The sequence below is a fragment of the Centropristis striata genome, chromosome 10 (assembly GCF_030273125.1).
Source record: "Centropristis striata isolate RG_2023a ecotype Rhode Island chromosome 10, C.striata_1.0, whole genome shotgun sequence".
In the NCBI taxonomy this organism is placed as follows: domain Eukaryota; kingdom Metazoa; phylum Chordata; class Actinopteri; order Perciformes; family Serranidae; genus Centropristis; species Centropristis striata.
Window position 1 is genome coordinate 8278402 of NC_081526.1, and position 20949 is coordinate 8299350.

At 36.4% G+C, this 20949-nt stretch overlaps 1 protein-coding gene across 1 annotated transcript in view; it reads right to left on the minus strand.

The window, feature by feature from the left end:
• LOC131979119 (bromodomain adjacent to zinc finger domain protein 2B-like) overlaps window positions 1-12523 on the minus strand; it is a 67278-nt gene extending 54755 nt beyond the window's left edge. Inside the window, exons 1-2 of the mRNA XM_059343033.1 lie at window positions 12294-12523; window positions 3322-3365 (exon numbers count right to left, since the gene is read on the minus strand). The gene's annotated coding sequence lies outside the window, so the exon portion shown is untranslated. The remainder of the gene's footprint in view (window positions 1-3321; window positions 3366-12293) is intronic.
• Between the last annotated feature and the right edge of the window lie 8426 nt (window positions 12524-20949).

A 20949-nucleotide genomic window follows, 5' to 3' on the forward strand; every position in this document is an offset into this window, starting at 1 on the left:
ACATGAGGCATCTTGTGGTTCTTGATTAGTACCAAACAGAAAAACATGATGGTCGTGGCTGGTATTCTTAGAAGTTAAATAGCCTCTGTATTCAGTAAACTCCTATGAAGTCAGTGTTAATCTATACAACCAATGCATCCCATACTTGCATCATTCACTCCAGCCTTTGATTTGCCATTGACAGCATTCTTTCATCACTTCACTTTTCCTTCCTGCATGTACTTTAGTGCCCCTCGGGGCAGAAATATGTGGAGAGCAAAAAGGAGAGTGGGCTCTGATACTTACTACCTCATCATATTACATGGCCACAGCAATCTGTTCGCTCTTCTGGCAAAGTCACAAAATATAGTCCACTCTATTAACTGAAGCACATAAATATTTTAAAAAGAGGGGGAAGCGGCCGTAGCTCAAGCTCTGTCACTTACACACATACAGAACACACTAAATGATGATGCATATAAAACATACCAATCACCGCTCCATAAAGCTGCCCTCCCTCTCATTTAAGGCTGGCAATTATTCAGAAAGTTATGATTCTAATATTAATAGCACTATCTGAAAATCAATAAAGTGACTGGAAATGAGGGATAACACACTTCGGACCAACTTAACACAAACTACCTAAAATAACTAAGCTGAAATTGTAAAAACCAAATACTTAAATTAACTTAATACATTTAAAATGCAATCAAAAAAATGTGTTAAACTATATTTATTGTATTAGAATTCCCCTTATATTTTAACAGTGTAAGGAAACATGTCCTGCTTCACTTTGTCTCCCTCAACAATTTCTCAGAAAACAAACATGTCTGCTTTGTCTGGAGCCAGACATGCCCTTTGTGTGCTTTGTATCTCCATTGTGTTGAAGTGGTGTAGAAATGAATGGCAGGCCTGCCTGGCTTTTACTATAAAGCAGCTGCAGGCACATGGTGTACAATGAAGTGCTGATTTAAATTTCTTTTTGCTTAATTAAAGAAAGTCTCTCTGTATATGTGTATGTGTTCTCTGCCTTTTTTTTGGTGGGTCATTTTGAAACATTGCTATATAGCCGAGAATAATCACAGTTTGGCAAAATTCTGTAGGGACTTAATTGTTTGAATCATATCACCTCTCTCACTTATCACATCTTGATCATTTTCTGCACTACACTTCACACCGATTCTTCTTTAATTGGTTTCTTTTTCCCCCAGTATTCTTTCTTTACGCTCTCCACTTCAGCAGAGACAGAATGGGTTCATTGGTCGCAGCTTAACAGTAACAGTTTGAACCAAACCAAATTTTGACTACTTTGAAAACAAGTAAACTTTCAAGCTGAAACCAACTATGGAAGGCAAAGCGGGGCTAATAAGCAGAGAAATTAATATCGTACAAAGAAATCAGTGACGGAGATCGCTGCACAGATGCACAATGTAAACTGACCTCAAATTATAAACACGGGTCACTCTTTTCAACACCACTGCTTAATACATTCTTGTAAACAACTGACCTCACTCAACATCAACACAGCTGACAAACCAATCACACTGATTTAATGATGTTGAAGTACACATTAACACTGTCTCATAGTCAATGAGTAATTGTGTTACAAATTAGAGAGGGAGAGCAAGAGGAGGGGAGCCATTTCTTATCATTTCATTAATAAAATATGTGTATATTATGTGACAGTCAGCCACATGAGGACTATGAAATTAATGTAGCAACCATTGTGTCATTCTGGCAACCAATAGCAATGACTGTAACTTGCCAATCTGGCAACTGTTTCTGAAACTTACTGATGGGCTCTGCAGGTAAACTGAAGGTTACTCATAACTGCTATAATAAATCTTTGAGGGTTCCTACTTCACACAGATGAAAGGGAGAGTGCTCAGGTTTAGAGATGATGGGATTCCTGTGGCGAGGCTCATTTTGCCGTTGCCATTTCAACTCGGCTTGTCTGTGGCGCTACAGATGACCTGTCTCTTTCCAGGGTCAGTCACATAAACAGTGGGAGACTTTTCCCCCAGATCAGGAGGTGGCCATGTACATGCCATAAATTTTATGGCACAATTTCAGCATTCTTTGCTTCCTAAAAAGGTAAGTGAGCAGTTCCGCTCACCTTTATGATTTTACTTTATGTCGAAAGAGACGAGAAGAACTAAAGGAGCAGGGGGGAAACTTTGGAGGCAACACTATAGGGAAATGTGAGCAAACATCCTTTCAGAAACAGTAGCTTTGTTAAGTGCACTAACAATTTAAATAAAGAAGATAATTTCATGTTTGTCTGCTATACGAATAGGCTTGTATGAAAGGGTTAGTGAAATGAAATGAAAGTATACTGGCTATAGGCAATTAGCTGAATAAATTGGCAGTTGTTTTGTGATTTCCTGCTGAGCAGCGAACTTCACAAAGAGACCAGCAGCAGCAGAGAGAGACCACATATAGCAGCATGCAAAGCTGATGTTTGTGTATTAGACTACATAACTTGTGGAACAGAAGAAAAACAAACCACAGCAGAAGCACCAAATGTTACATACATTCAATACAACATACAATGCAGCCCAATTTAAACTGTGTTGTAAGTGTGAAGAAGTGCAGTTGTCTATAGTCACAGCTTGGGAAAAAAACATGTCATGATAAATATTTCTTATCACTTCACACCTATGCATATGCAACAGAGAAAAAAATAACTGCACTTACAAGACTGTCTATTAACTCTCTTATAATTTGGCAGCAAGTATTGCAGTCGGAGGAAAACCACATGTCACACTTAGACTCTGGTAAAATAGAGCTCAGGCTGAAGGGAAGTGGATTTAATACACCACTATCTCTATCTTGGGGCAATTTTAAATAGCAACCAGGAAACATCTGTATATGTGGAGTAGCCCAAATTAAATTTTAAAACAAAGCCGTACAATAGCTTCAACCCCACCAATTAGCCCTGTTTGGCTCACATCAATTTATCTTAATACACCCCTTAGTCAAAAAAGTTTTCTTTCCTCCCCCAAGAGATTTAAATATGTTCTGAAGCTTTGACAGACTAATTCTAAGAAAGAGAGGAATTAATTAGATACACACAAAATGAGAGCAACGTGTAATGCAGCACAAACTAATTTCATAAAGGAGGACTTTGTTAAATCTCAACCTAATTGGAAAATTCTAATCCTATACCTAAATAATACTTTAAAATGAGGTGTTCTGCTTAGTCCTGCATTTCCATTCATGAGTTATGTTTTCCAATTTAACTAAGCAAACTGGTTTTTCTTTTACAGAATCAAAGAAGGCACTTCAAAGAGCATAATGGCACAGATGGACAATGGGTGGCTGATGTAACCAAACACTTACTTGAATGAGACCGTCCTCAGTTTTGTGACATCACTGCTCTGCACCTGAAACACGAGACAACAGTTGGATTTATTGCTTGATTTTATCGATTTCCTCGTTCAGCCTCGTTCCTATCTGAAAGCTCTGTGAAAATGAAATAAAAATGGTAATATAGACCCCAGAGGGAGATGAGGTATCCATTCTAAACATCAGCAGAAAATCAAACTCCTGCACTGGGAGACGACCACAGGGCAATGAGACATGACAAAAACACTTGGCAGAAATTGGATTATGGTCAAGTAAGTATAACAGGGGCAGCTACATTTTTTTGATTTTCCAGAAATCCAATGACCTTAGGAAACTGTATCAAATAAATGTATTCAATTTAAGTAGAAAAGAAAAGAAAGTTTTTCACTTCTGTGCACAGATAAAGCAATATTTATCCTTCAAGTTCATCCTCTGGGAAGGCTGCTGTCACGGTTAAGATATTTTATAACAAAACACACATATGTAAGGCGCCGCAAACATTTCTGACCAACCGCCACATGTATACTATGCATGCATTACCATCTGGCTTCATTTTGTTTGGAATGTAAAGGAAATGGAGCCTAAAGCAGCTTCAAACTTTGATTCAATCCTCAATCACTTAAATCCTTTCATGTTTTCATACATCATTTTAAGTCACTGACTCTAAAGCGCCTTCCACACGTGCAGTCCATCCCTGAAATGTTCAGGAACAGGAATGTTCATGCATGGGGTCATGTGTGAATGGAAGCTGGGATCGATATTTGGGCGGGAAATCATTACCCCTTATTTCCTACCTCAAGACCTATTAACATTTCAGGGAAAATTCAAGTACAGCTGTGTTGTGAATGGGGAAAAAAACATGTTTAATATGAAATACAAGACAGAAATGTTCCTGAATGTAGTATGAATTGTGAAAATATCTAGAGATGCCTTGAAGGTTATTCCAGCAATTTCTTTTGTTGTCTCTACAGCTATAAGTTTATTGGAGTCATGGTCCTGCTCCTGTACAGCCACTCTGAACAAAATCAAACCTAACCACTGAACATTCCATAAACCCACAACCTTTTTAAAGGTATATCAATAACAATCACCACCCTCCTTAAAAACTGTCCTCTTGGGGATAATACTAAAAAAAGATCATCCTCTTATGCTTCATTTATATGCTTCTGACCAGCTTACAGCTGTGATGCTCAGGTCACAGTCTAGTTTAAAAATGACAACTAATAGTATAGTGACCTTCCGTGTTAATGGGATACAATTAGAGGTTTTTATTAACATAGTAATGAAATAAAACTGCAGGTACTTGATTTTTACTTGGTAATAAACCTGTTCCGAATATCCAAAATGCTCCATTGAAATGGGCCATTTTATGACTTTGACCAGGTTACATAAATCCCGGAACAAGTTTGATGATCGAGGTATTTTTGATAAACCAATTGATGACAAACAAACAATGACTGGATAACACCAATACCCGTCACTGCGAAGCAAACCATTCTGTATCATTCCCCACCACCAGAAAGTAAGACACTAATTTAATTTAACTCAAATTAACTAACCTGAGTTTGTTCTTTTTAGATAATCTAGTCAGTTGTTGGTGTTGCCTTGTTCGGTTTCGTAATTCTAAACTGATTATTATTTAATTAAATAGTTAAAACATATCTGAGCACCTCTATGTATGGGTATCATTCATGATAATACTGGTATATTTTTTGTATGGTAAAAAAAAATGCATATCACGTTAATGGCAACATTCCTACTTCTTGACATAGTGACGTAAAAATAAAATTATAAAAATGTTTATTCACATTTTTACATAACACATACATACACAAAGTTACATAAATGGAAATACACAAGTTAAGTACACTTGAAAATTGTACTTAAGTACAGTACTTGAGTAAATGTACTTAGTCACATTCCACCACTGACATTTGCAGAATTATTTTGATTACTTTCTAATACTTCCATTTTGTACTGAAGAGTCAAGAGTACATTTTTTTGTATTTGGCAACTGCTGAGATTTGCTACAATTTAGATTTATGGTTGATTTTTATTTTGTTGTCCGATTTTTATTTATACAGACTTTATACAGACAATATTTTTTTAAAAATCACACTTTCTATATATATTTTTCAGTATTTTGTCATATCGTCAAGAATATCGTTATTGCAAAAAAAACAAAAAAAACTATTGTTATTACTAGCATTTATTGATGCACTAATAGCTCTTATTGCAGTATACCTTGATTGTTTGCTTTTACTCTTCCTGTAAGTCGCTTTGGATAAAAGCGTCTGCTAAATGACTAAATGTAAATGTAAATGTAAACTATTGTGATATTATTTCAGGGCCATATCGCCCACCCCTACCTCTATGCATGAAATATAACACTTTTAAGAAAGCCTAACAAGCACATTCATTTCGTTATGTTTTGAGGAGATATTTGATTTGATCACAGGTTAACACATCACTGACCCAGTCACATATCTTCAAAAATGAGTTGCGTTATGATCAAAACATCTACAGGTTTAACGGCTTTTACCAGAACAAAATCAATCATTCTAGAAAGTCCAAAAGTAAAAAGGTTCTTGATCGAACAGATGTTGCTGATGCTATAACCCTCCTTTTTTTCTATGTTTCTTAAATCAGCTCTATACAAACACTAAACACTTGATCTCTCATAAGTTACACAAGTATGCTCTCACATCAGTAGCAGCAACGCTTGTTGTGCGTCATCTACACGCGGGTCACCTTACAGTTCCATCTGTGTCATTTTGTAGTGTGAATACCAGTGTAAGAGAGATTACAGTCTTCTACACTTCCATGTTTCATTCAATATCAACAGGGAAAAGGTCACTCTCTAGTTTCAAATAATTGCTTGTTGCAACCAGCCTTTGAACTGTTACAAGGCTGAGCCTCCTCAGGTTACTCCGCTGTCCATCTATCTAACAGATAACGGCTCTGAAAGCTGTTTACTAAGTCATGAGTAATATCTTACAGGTAACCTGGGTCCCGAAAGCAGGAGCCTCCTCCATAGTCTCCTTGACAGTCCTTGTGTTACATGATTTGAGGGTTTCAGCTTGCTAGTGAGGCCAGGGTGTAGCATCATAATATCTCACCCTCACAGCTCTGACTACACTGGCTCCTACGAATGATGTTAATATGAAGCTTTTTTTACATCCGTAACATTGCATTCAATGGCAACACTAAGTGGCAACACTCAAAGCAGTGTGACATTCATACAGTGCAGAGAAAAGAAAAGGTGACTCGCTTGTCATACAGTACTGAATGAGTGCAATTGCATTCAATAGTGGTGTCCTTGTTTCGTGTCCCAAATCTTCAGTCTGATTGCATGGACAAAATATTCAGTTTGATGCTCTATTCAGACAAAAATATAATATTCCTAATAGGCTGTTAACATGGCTGATGAAAATGAACATTACACTAATATTCCTGTTTACATCCAGCTGTTCATACTCAGATTAACATAACATGTTGTTTATCACATCAAAATATGGTGAAAAAATAAAAAATAAATAAGTGTAACAGCTGGAGCTGCTTTGGCCATTTTGCTTCTTTGCATCAAAATAGTTTTTTTCCCCCGCATTTCAGCAAGTTTTCCATTGGTGGCAGACTTTTTGAACCAGCATCACCCTTTTATTCCTTTAACCACCTTCTTGAAAAGGTGGACATTGCAAAAAACCTGTTAACATCCAAGTCTTTCATCATTTTTTTAAAAATGTTTCCCCTTCTGAACAGAAATGTGGGCTTTTCTTTTGGGCATGCAGCTCCACACAATACCAAGCTTGCAAACTGTTGGTTAGCTGGTTTGTATACAACAACCAAAACAAGGCACAGAGCTGACTGCAAATGGGTTGCAAACTGTGTAAAAAAACTGTAATTTTGACATTTTAACATTTAAATGCATATTCAGAATGCACTGTATAAATGTGCAAATAATGCTCCTAAAACTGTAATAATAGACATATCCAACAACATTTATTTGGTCAATGCTACATCCAGAATAAAGCCTAATATGGAATATTCAAACAAGACTATGCTGTTCCCATGACCCCTATCAAATTTTGAATATTGTCATATTTGGATTTGAACAGCAGAATATAAGTGTGTATGTAAACATGATCACTGAGATAATTTCTCAATAATCCACTCCACACAACTGTGGATCATTTTGAACCACTCAGCTTAAACACTTCAGAGCATTTCCATTAAAATAGTTCGTTTAAAGTTGTACCTTGTGTAATTAGTGGTGGGTTTTAAGTGTGAGACAGGGAGTCAATACTTTCATGGCAGGCAAAGATGCATGCCTACTGTCTTATCATCATGATGAAAGAATTTCGTAAATTAGGTTAACTAAGCCTTAGAGTTTGGGCTTTGCTGAGCCAAACATTTTTAAGGGAAAAACATTTTCTCCCATCTCTTATCAGGCCAGACAATGTTGAGTAAAACATTTAATATTCAAAAATGTGGCTGCAGCAGCATGCCTAGCGCAGCTTAAGTGGGAAGTGTTTGTGGCAGCAGTGACCAGATTTTAAATGCATGAGGATCAATAAAAAAGGGGGCTGCTGAGGCAGTCTTTGTGCAAGAGTGCAATGGCTTACAACAAAAACTGAACAAAAGGCTCATATTAGTCCTGTAACAATCCTATGATGACTATGGAGTCCATCCATTCATTCTCAGCTGGCCTGCAATTCCAGCAGCAACGAAGGCAAATAAATACCAACAGTTAAACAAATAGACCACACCACTAGCATCTTAAACGTCAGCCCCATTTACACAGCAGGGAGACTTCAATCCCAGAAGCATCATTGGTTCAAATAAAGCACTACGAAAAGCATCTCCAGGCGGAGAGAAAATAGATCAGGAAGATGAGTGAAAAAGAGTAATCTCCCTGACATATTCCTAATAATCCACCTCCCTCGTGCCGCTCCCCCCAAGCTCACCCAATCATAAAGTGTCAACACTGACCTACAAAAAGGGACTCCCGTCAAGCCTTACATGTTTAAAAACATCAATCACAGCAGACAAAGAGGGTACATTGAATTATACAGTATTAACCTTCAGGGCTTGCATATAAAGACCATAGATTTATTTATGCTTGTGTGTTAAGAGCCCCTGCACTGTTCCTTACAGCAAGCTGGCTGCCAAATTGATGAACCTGCTCAGCCCTCAGCAGGAGGCCAGCATCTTTGATTAATGAGTGCAAACTTGTGGAAAGGGTAAGAATAGGAGAGACAGGGTGAAAATGGGAGAAAACACAATTATTAGCAGTCCTGTTTTTTTCCCCTTTGTCCCTTTCAAAAGGCCAAAGGAAAAAGGGGCACTTTAAAAAAAAAAAAAAAAAGGAGCATAAAAAGGGATCTTTTCATATTCTGCGAGAACAAGAGGGGCTACAGGATGTTTTAATGTGATAGCCACTTGAAATGGTGAGCACTAATTCAGCAAAACACAAATCTGGTTACACTCAACACAGCTTAGGAAACTAACCCATTTGCATTCACCACAGTCTCTGTAACAACCAATATCATAGCACTGCTTATTGAGAAATCTGTCTTGCATGAAGCTTTTGAGTGTACATCAAGTAAAAACAGATAGTGTCACAAAACATAAAATTACGATACTCTAGTGCAGGGATGGGCCACTTAAATGCTGGAGGGGGCCACAATCTTTCATCAACACTACCACAGGGCCACATATAGGACCGTGCACTTAACCAGATATGATGAAACTGCATTTTAAATATGTTTACAGTGCAGTAACTTAAAATATTTCATGCTCAAATGCATGTTTAACAGTATAAATAGCAATACAAAAGGTCTGAAGCAAATACAAATTAACCACCTACTGTGATTTCTTTTTTTTCAGTGCAAGAACAGCAGACCAACATTAATTGCAAGAAGTAATTTTGTGCATTTTTACACTGCACTTTTAAGATTTCATGCTCAAATGCATGTAGTTGTACTGAGGGACACTTCAAGTGAGGGCGCTGGCATTATTTTCTGACACCCAGAGTTTATATAGTAGTTTAGGTATAGAAATCATATAATAGATAGTTTCTAATCAAGTGACTACATCTCTAATAAGTAATTTAGGAACCATGAGCTACGTTTTGCCTGGAAGAGCAAAATCCTGCAACATTTTTTAACATCCAAATGTCGAGTTGCTGACTATTTTTATTTCTCAATGTAAAAGATTAGAATCCAGGTTTGCAGCACCTTAGCATTGTCATCTTGCAGAGGTTTTCAAGGACATGTACTCTGAATAAATATGAGGCAAATTTAGTGACCTTCTACCTGTGTTTTGATTCATTGGCAGTTACAGGATGCATGCATAACACATCAAGGCTGTGATCTGATTTATCTTGCTGCCTTGGCTACTGAAGCCATTTAAATGATGGACTTTACCAGGTATAATGTTTACTGCCATTTTACTAAGGACTGTGTGTGCAAAGGGCACACATGAGTTCATTACTATCAATTATATCTGTAAAGGCAAATCAGCTCTACTGTGCTGCAAACAAAAGATGCCTGCCAAAACAAACTAAATGACGCAAGTTAAATTTACACCATTAAAATAAGCTCTACATGCTGAATGAGCCCAATTGTTCACGAATCATCATGCGCCACACACTCCTGCACAAAATGCGTGGTTAATGCTGTCATGACAAAGTTTGAAAGGGACCATTACAAGCTCATATCCAGGTATTTACAATCTTCTGGCCTTTTTTGCAGATATTTTGACACACAGTCGCAGTGGGAAAAGCACAAGCGAAAATAATAAAATTAACAATAGCTGAATCCATGTAGTTTCTTCAGTTTCAGGGTTCTGGGATAACAACCCTGTCTAGTAAAAAGGACATATCCATACAATGAAAATGCATTCTGAATTACATTTTGAGGGAAATTAATTTTCTCCCGGATGGCGGTTGCAGTTTTAAACACATAGTTTATGTTGTGAATGAAACAAAACTACTTAGTTAGGTTCAGGAAATGGTTGGGTAAAAAAAGAACCTTCATTACAAGACTTCTGTATGTAAGTTTGTTCATTAAGTGACATAAGTTAAGTACATTACCTAAGTTAGCTTACATATATAAGTTAAAATAAGTTAATGTTAACTTTTGGTTTGGCACAGGACACGAAAAGTGATCTCAATGTTTGTTAAAACCATCTTTCCACCTAAAAACTCCTCCATAAGAAACATATATTTCCTCTTAAACATTAAGATGCAGTTTCATTGTATGGGAACATCATTTTTAGGAGACTCACTAACACACTGTCGTGGTTTACTTGGACATTTTTATACCACAAAGCCATCTGTATTGTTATTAGTAACACATGCTTTCTAAATACGACAATTCAAATGTCTACAGTAAAAATGGCCTATTAATGTTTACTAATCTTAGTTAATTTCAGGTGCAATAGGCTGTAACATACTACAGAACTTCCCTTAAATGTTGCGCTTTAAATTAAGTATAATATTGTCTAGTTGTGCTTCTGTGGCATGTGTGCATTCAGAATTGACCAAAAAGGGAAAGATATTTCATTAAAATATATATTTTTAAGGTGACTTACGTTTAGAGTAACCTATGTATGCACAATATAAAGAAAAAAACAATGTAAATTAAGAAATCAGGGTATTTAAAATGCTCCTGAGGAAACCAGGGCATTTTTTTATATACTGTGATTTCTGCATTGAACATGGCCTAATGTTTGTAGTAGATTACTACAGCCACTGCAAGGTTAAAAAAAAACAGATTTTCTAAGGCTATGCCAAATGTGTGACATGGCATCACAGGAAGAGGAAAGTGGTTGCATTGCAGTTTCATAACATAGGCTTCTCAATCAGTTTTGAAACCTAGTAGCATGAATCAAACTCCTCAGAAGTCCAAAACCCCTATTACAATTGTGTGATTAAAATACTGCTTTCAGTTTCAGCTCCACAGAAATCAAAGCTTGTATCATTCATTTTTCTCCTCCAAACTTTCATAACTTTGCAACAGATAAAACACCGTTTAAATAGACAGCGCTAATATACTTTAAATACCCCAAGATGGCGAATGCCTTGTTGTTAATATGAAAGCAGAAACATGGAGGGTATTGTCATAATCTCAAAGGGTAAATTTCAGCCCAGACCGCAGCTGCTGCATTAGCTGCGCTCTCCTTTAAGAGGAAGCAACAAAAAGAGAAGATAGAGGGGGAGAGCAGCGGGCAGACCCGGCTCCAACACTCATAACAAATCATATAATGTGGAGATAAAACATAACCAAAGCTCACCTGTTTTAAATCCAGCTGTTTGATCATTTCAAGACATGTTGTCACACGACGCTTAAAACCACAACAAGCATCACACACGCAGCCAGACACTACTTTTTTTTTTTCTTTTTCTTCAAGGTGTACTCCTACAAGAGGCGATCTGTTGGCTTATAACCGAATATGTCTGACAAGCTAACTTATGTTTTTTTTTTTATCTTCCTGTCCGTGAACGTTTCCGGACAAGCCGCAAGTGAACCCGCAGAGTGGACCGGTTAGCTGGCAACAAAGACAAGATCCACGCTGCAAGGTAATAATGACAAGAGCGATATCACAAGTACCGGTGTTATGCTGACGTCAGTTTCTCAACTCTGTGTCCGAACATTCTCCTTGTTACCGAGTTCTACACGACAACAGTTATCTCCTCAACAAAGTTTACTTTACAAACAGCCGAAATAACTACTTCGATATTAACTTTTTTTTAAATTTTCCTATCGCCGTGTTGAACTCACGGAGCGGATACTGCTTCAGTGAGGCAAGTGTAGGAAGAAGGGATGCACACACACACACACACACACACACACAAAAAACGTTACACGGCGACAGAAATCTGTGAAACACCACATTAGTGAACGTACGTTAGTGAGTAACACCGAGCGAGCTAAGGTTGCAAAACACAAGACATTTAAACTCACCTTGTCGTCGAAAATTGCTGTATTCCTTTAAAAAAACACTTTGTTAATTTACTTCCCAGTTTTGCGCAGTTTGAGGGATGTTAAAGGGAGAATGTGTTCAGTATAATGAGTCCGGATGGGAGTGTGACTGAATGTGTTGGTGTCTGGTCGCAGATTGAAGAGACTCTCCGCTGCTTCACTCACAGCAACTCAACAGAAGTGACGTCAGCTCAACGCTTCTACAATGCAAACTTTTGTTTCCACAAAAAAAAAAAAAAAACCTGCAACCAGCAAGTGCACAAACTGACTGTAAGCATGATAGTCCTCGAATCTGTATTATGAATGCAGCTGATGCTTTCCAAAATGTAAAATCCACCAATATAATAAAATAAAAAATAAACAAAAAAAGATACCATAAATTAAATAATGATGTGTGCATTGCCCAAAACGGTGTTGTTAACGGTAAACTCCTCCGCAAACAGGTGCATGAAACGCTTTCAATTTCCACCACATCCCTAGTTTGACTGTAAAAAAAAAACCAAAACTATTTCAGGAACAATTTTTGTGTACTGATCACCATTAAACTGCCCCAGTAGATTTTTTGACAAGTTTTTAAAAAATCTTGTGTTGTCTTATGTGTAAACATAAGACAACCAATGATGCAGTACCTTATGTTTCACCTTCATTTGCACTAATATATATATATATATATATATATATATATATATATATATATATATATATACTTGCACTACTGAGTTAGATCCAGTACAGTTAGATCTGCATTTTTTATTAATTCATACCTGTATATATACTGCATTTTTTATATAATTAATTCCTGTATATATTGCACTATGAATCACTTAATTACTGCTTAAGCACTTCTGGTTAGATGCTATCTGCATTTCGTTGCTTTGTACTTGTGACATGTGAAATGACAATAAAGTTTAATCTAATCTAATATGTGCTAATTTGCACAATTTGTATAAAGAAAGATTTTTCATTCTTGTCATTGTTTCAATATTGGATATGGATATCTTTTTTTATCACTCCATTAAATTATACAATACTGTCATAAAAATTATGATGATCTATAAATTCAGGCTCTGAATGATATATGTATGTGTATGTATGAACAAAAGTAAAGTCTGTAAAAAGCTTAATAATATATATAGTAATAACAGTCAGATGTTTTTAAGTGCCGCTGAAGGGAGAATTTCTGGAATATGAAAAAAAAAGTAAGACACTAAAGTTGAATGTGGTAGAAACATTTAACTAATATAATAGAGCTTACAGCTTACATTTAATTAAACTGTTTGCACTACTGCTATCTGCAGCTAAAAACAAAACAAAAGAACAAAACCCCAAACCCTATTGTATTTATTTATGTGACATTTACATGTATTACTGTAACTATGCACTTTACTGCCCTTTTGCACTTCTGTTTAGATGCTAACTGCATTTCGTTATATAAGTCTCTGTACTCTGTGCAATGACAATAAAGTTGAATCTAATCTATAGTGCATGAAAAATGCTGCAAACTTTCAAGGTTTATTTATAACCCTTTAAATTGATTTTAGATACTAAGCTATATGCTCTGATGTAACATTTGTGCAAAGTTATAATGCACACATTCTCATATTTTGATTTGTAATTAATAACCAAAGGAAGCTGACACAATAGGTGTTGCTGACAATGACAGGGAGCATTTTGAGTGTAGTATAACGTCTAAAAGTTAAATTGACAGACAGAATGAGTAATCTTATAATACGTATTTTCTTCTTCTTCTTTGACATATGAAAGTACTTTAGCAACAGTTTCGGTCAGTCTTGTTCCACAACCAAAATAAATAACCATAATAAACATAAAAAAAATTAAATAAAAAAAGAATAAAAAGTAACATGCAATAGCAGTTAAGAACAAAAGGTGGAAAGGTGATTGCAAAAATTCAATACAAGTTAAAACAGAAAAAAAATAAAATTAAGAAAGGAGACACATACCACCGTGCTGTAAATACAAAAGGAACAAATAAGACTGCAAATAATTGTATTCTGCCACATGCTTAAACATTAATGTTTGGCTCTATTGCACCTGCCACAGAGGATACATACATCTGTCTTAAAGAGAGCCAGTCAGACGTTATGTATCAGGGACGGTGCGTATCAATGTCTATTACATTTCCTTTTTCTTGGACAGTCTTGTTAAAAATGTGGTCTGCTCAATGCAAACGGATCACACGAAGCTCAAAATGCAACATAGAAGCTATAAACAAGGCATTACAGTGCATCCTGTTCTTCCAATAAAGTGACTCCAGTTGAACGAGTACAAACATCTGCCTTTTTTCCCCCTCATCATTAAGCAAGCGTACAGTCTGCAACATGAAATAGGTTTCATTTCATCATTAAATGGCAATAACAAACATTTACTAGACACAATGTAATTAACACAATGTAACAATATAAATCTGTATCGCTGATGTGGACTGATGTAGTTCTGTAGTGTTTAAGTATCACAAATTATATGAAGCCTTTGTAATGAATTGTTATATTAGATGAGTGTTTGCTTGTTCAACATTTCTGTGTTTAATTTCTGAATGGATAAAACAAAGAGTCGCTTGTAATTACAGCACGTTGCAGCATCTTTTCTGAAAGATGTGTTTGGTGGATGGATTTCATTTCGTGGCACCTTTTTCCAAAGCGCACTGTACATGTAGCTGAGCTAATTGGCTCCAGTATAAGACACAAAGGCATGTTTGAATTAAAGATGTGCAGGAAAAAAAAATCCTTTTACAAAGAAATGTATAATTTAAACTGCTTTTATTTGCTTGTTTACCATCCCTTTATGCTCATTGATTTTTCTCCCCTCCTAATTCAGTCTGAGTGAAACACACGCCTGACTGGATGAACACACATGGTGAGAGAGGGAAAAAATGATTTGATAAATTTGTCACCCGAGCCACAGGATACCTGGGTTTTTAATTGTATTGGACAATCTTCATTAGAGAGAATGAGCGATGGGAGAGATCAGGGCAGCGTCACTTTCAAAAGCCTTTGCCGGCCATGCTTTTCCACATTGCACAATCAAAATGTCAGCCTACCTTGGTCATTTGTAACATACCAAGTCGCAGTCGATGGCTGCAATGCAGCAGCATGCTGGGGGAAGGGCAAACAGTCTGTCTCCTTTAAAGGGATTTTTAAACAGTCTTGATTAGAAAGTATAATGAGATACCAAAGACACAGCAAAGATGATCTCTCTAGAGACTGATGGAAAACAAATTAAGATGGTGCTTTTGTTTTTAATTATTATTTTTCTATCAGTCCTCAGAAAGCTCAGTATACCCGTAAGGCACAAGAGTTGGACTCTCTGTCATTGATTTTTTCCCCCCCTGACATATTTGAATAATACAGATTTTAATCATGTCAGCACACAATGCTCTGATCCCTTTAACACCAAAGCCTTTCAGCACTGCACATGCATTTGATTTAGAAAATGGCACAGTGTCTGAGCTAAAAACTGGGTGCATTCACTTAAGTTTGCTTCTGTGTTCGTGTGTGTGTGTGTGTGTGTCTGTGTGTGACATGCAGTTTCAAATCTAGTACAGTGTTTTTGACAATTCTGAGCCAACAATTTCCCCTAAATCTGCCTCATCATGTGAGCTGTCAGATATGAAAACGTAAGCCTCTACCTCTTTTTTCCCATGTATTACTCATAGGACTGAGCAATTAATTAAAATTTGATTACAATCGCAATATGAATTAATGTAATATCCAAATAAAAGCAGGCGCAAAATACCATTCAAGCACTGTGGTGCTTTAGAGATGTCCTGTCCTATGAATTGTATTCTACAGAGTACATAAAAAAATCTTTGGTACAAATCCTTGCAAGAAAATCACCCCATAATCATTTTAATATGTTTTTCAATGAAAATGAGAAATCATATCTCAATTGTGCCGTAATGAAGATTACTCTATAATCCTGCAGTAGGGATGTACCTGAATCTGAATAGGTTATTCAGGAAAGCACAAACCATTTTATTATGCAAGGAAAAAAGCAATGATTAACATGAAAAGCCCAGTATGTGGATATGGAAATATAGCTTACAATTAATTATATGTCAATGTTAACTCAATCTGATGCTTTGAAGGCACAAAAATTGCAATCCTAATTGATACTAAAATAGAAAATACAACATTTTCCCTATTTAAGGTGACCTCCAGCAATCCGAATACAGACAGAGACAGATAATTTTGTTGCTTAGACGTCTACAGATACAGATAATGACGTCTGTATACTAGCCTGTAGGAGATAAAAGTGTAGAGTGCCATGTCTTGACATAAAATATTAGTATGCTGCTGTTTCTCTAGGTCAATGAGCAGTCATCTAAATAGTGGCATTTGTTTTCCTCTGTTAATTGGAGCATGTTCCAGGATAGTGAATGGGGGAGAAACACGAGACTTCCAGGACATGAGGAACAGATGCTCAACACTACTGTGGACAGACAGACACCTTTCCCAGGAAGAAGACAGGAACATGAATAGAGGATGAGCTGAGCAGCAATAACTGATCTATAGTCGAGTCCTTCTGAGAAAAAGAGACATGGGATTGTGTTGAAACCAGAAAGGCAGGAAAGACTTCTGACTGATTTGACTCTGGCTTTTTGTATTTACAGAATAGTGGTCGACCAATGTGGGTTTTTTAATGCCGATGCCAATTATTTTGACATCAGTCTTAACCGATCCCTGATATGTGCTGCCGATTTTTTGGGGGTGATTCTTGAAGCCGATATTGCATGATAAAAATGACACAATGATAACAAATGTTACACAAGTCTCAATTTAAACAAAAAAAAGAAACATTTATCAACAAAATAAATAAAACATATTAACAGTTGGATAGCAAACAATGTGTATGTTTAGGCCTCGAGGTGGTGGCGCCTCAGATGATCCACATATTTGATGTGTTTTTCTTTTTTCCGGTATCAGCAGCAGCTCACCAGAGAATGGCAGATGTTGCACCGAGCCTTGCCTGATGTTGGCTCAGTGAAATGGACTGTCTGATCGGAGAACGCACGCACATATCGGCCAATGCCGATACAAGTAAAAAACTCAAATATCGGCCGATATATATCAGTCTATCTCTATTACAGAAAGGCCAGAGTTGGTACTGTTTCTTATTTATTGACAAGTTTCAGGCATTATGAAGTCTATTGTATTTTATTGGCACAAATTGGTAATCCGCTGTCTTAATGAACGTATTCTCATTTTCATTCAATCTGTCGTGCTACTGCATGTCATATCTTATTCATGCATACCAATGTCCATTTTAATTAGTCATTCTGGGCCAATGTCGACCTCTTCCTGCTTCAAGCTGCGGTGTGGCAGATGTGTGAATGAAATTCATGTGCTATTATTTGAGTGAAAATAGGCCGTTAGAGCCATTGTGGTGAGACAAAAAAGGACCCCTGTACGGTAATATAATACATACATCCCAGTTAAATTGAAAGAATATAACAACATAAATCACTGCAGTTACAATCAGGCTGCAAAAATACATTGATTATGCCACGGGGGAAAAATGAAATGAGGCTTTTCGGTATATTAGTGTTACAATTAATTATCATAATTATAATTATCATAATTATGGCTGTGCAGGAAAACACATTAAAGAAAATCATCCCTTTGAATGTCAATAGATGTTTTTCTCTGGTGACAAACGCTTTTCTGTTGCATTACAACAAATTACAAATCCATTTATCCTACCTTATACAGTCTGACAATCACACTCAATTGCCATTGTTGCTTTCATGTCATTATTCATTCTTAATTCTATTTGGATTGCTTAAAAGATCTGAGATGAGGGCAACAATTCAGAGACCTGGGACAAAAGATTCTGTGTACATGTACACAAACGAAAAGCATGCTGACAGCAATCAACTGCAGCTTTAATAAATAACACTTTGTTTCATGTACATGAGGTCAGCATTGGTTTCGAAATTAATATCTGCCGACATCTAACCAATTATGTCATTTTAAAAGGGCAGATCCTTGGATTTGAGTTGCTGTGCATAATTAAACTAATGCATGGCAATCAGCATTTTCAGTTTATTTTCAATTAGCAGTTTTAATAATATAGGCTTATTTTAGTCCAGATCAGGGGCGGAGCAGGAGGGAGTGGCTTCTGGGGCTCCAGCTGTAAATGTTTCCCCCAAAAAAACACCTTCCAAATCTTTTAGGGTTTTTAAATACCTTTAATTGTGCAAATAACTGTAGTAAAAAAATATGTTATTGGGGAAATACCGCCATCTATAGGTACACCCTTACACTGTCATGGGGGGTTGTTCTATGCTACTAGTATCACTACTGCTAATCTAATATAAGTAAAAAGTAATAAAGTAAATGTATTCTTCTGTTGGCTTCATTGGTCCAGTTCAGAGTATTTAAGACCACGTTTACTTGTGATTTACCATTAGAGCAGCCCAGATATTTATGGTATTTATGCAAATATTGCATATTTGTCAGCTATACATTTATCCTGTATTCACTCTGCAGCATAATATAACAAAAATAGATGACAAGATTGCTTTTTACGCCAAATACCCTCCCTATATTATGTAACTTAAAACAGCAATGTCAGACATTTTTGCCTCTTTTTTTTGGTGGCAGGAGTGAAAATAAATCATCCTCAATATTTGTGTTGTTATGGTTTCAAAACAATGATGACAATTGGAGAACAATTAGATACAAAATAACATTTTCTCTACAGGATTATTATTTATTTATTTTTGCCAGATTTTAAAGCCATCTATTATCAAATGGTAAAAATTGAAATTTTCACATAAAGCTGCCGTAAGTGTGAAAAATACATCTAAGCAGCAGGGCCTGTCCTGGGCCCCCTTAGGTTTAAACTGAGCCCTGGATATTGAGAACAGCTCCGCTCCTGCTCCAGTGTTTATATTACAGTATAGTTTATATTGTCATACTGATGCACAGTGAACAGCCAGATCCGTCTTACAGCCACATATTGTTTACGTCTAATCACAAAGACCTGTCAATCACTTCTAGACTGATAGTAGGTTGTGTTTTGATATTGAGTGGTTGGGTGTTTGTTAATATTTAAATCGGGAAGTGAGCCTTTAAGCTCGGTTTACTCATTATTTTATAATTACATAAGTATCTAGTGATCGGAAGAGTAAATTCTAACTATAGCTTCAGAGAATCAACGGTTTAAAATCTCCAAACAGCCAACTGAAGCCCATACTGCAGCCATGGTCTTCTACTGCAGCTCAGTTTGGACATTCAGCATGTTAATTATTGTCTGCCACAGCAAGACAAGAGGACTCTCACCTCTGCTTGAAGACACAAAAGCATTCTGTGACTTCACATCTTCTTGATCTTGTATTTTATGTACTATATTTACATTGTGTCATCTTTTAAACCTCTGAAGTGCAGGAGATTTTGGTTCAAATTTGTCAACTTCCTATGCATTCATTTCTGTCTCTGTTTAGCATCTTTCAGTCTGTCCTTACATCACATGCATGGCTCCTTTTTCTCGACACAAACTTGACTATCAGTCAGATATCATTTTATTTTAATTAACAAAGTATAAAGCTGCAAGGAACCCAAAATACAAACAAAAGACACAGGTGTCTATGGAAATGTACCTTTTTTTAATTTATTTGTTACCATTTATACACACAAAAACAGCAGAAAAAATAAATAAATAATAAAACTGCAAAACAGCCTTTTTGCATACAATTTAAAAATAGTAATAGTTTTCATTGCAGAAAGAAAATTCACATTTTAAAAATGGTCTAGAAACATAAATGGCACACTGTGGAAGCTCCTATTATTGCACTTTCAACTGGCTTTCTCAGCTTGTCTACATATGTAAATAACGTTATTACTGTAAATTAAACGTGTTTTATCAATAAATAGATGGACTAAGATACTTGTTGCCTCTACAATGTAATCGGTGTGTCATTTTTTTGAAATCAGTATTCTTATAGATTATTGTTTGACTTCAAACACTCACACAACCACATCAAACTGATTATTTCACATGTTTTGGACCTCATTAATTAAAGTAGTAGAAGATAAATCCCTTCCCAGCAATGTCAAAGGCAAGAGACTTGACAGAAATGTGATTCACTGTCCCACCTTGTGGCCAAATCTTGAAATTACCCGAAACACCCAGAGGGAAGGTGGTTCTCTATTCGTGTGCTACTTCAATAAATGCTGGTCCACAAAATCCTTTGATCGTTCATAACTAGATATTAAAAACACAGAGAGAAAACAGTCAACAAAAAGAGGTATATGCAGCTGTGATTTAAAGGCAACTTGTTAGATCACAGACTTCTTGGAAGTGTAAAATTAGATGTGCAGGAATAGGAAGAAGAAAAAAGATTTCCTGCTGTCTTCTCTCTGTTCCTTTTCATCTCGGCTCATGCTGAGATGTCAACACAGACACTGGACATTTTGGAGTCCACTTCACTTTCCAGATGACAGTGATTCACATATCCTATCAGAACTAATTAGACTCTATCCTCATTTTTAGTGTCCTAATTCACCCTTCTTCGCCTCAATTATGCACTGACATATATATTTAGCAGAAATGTTCTATATCGATCACACAGAATAGAGGGTAGTCTTTTTTTTTTTCTCCCCTCAACTTCCAAATT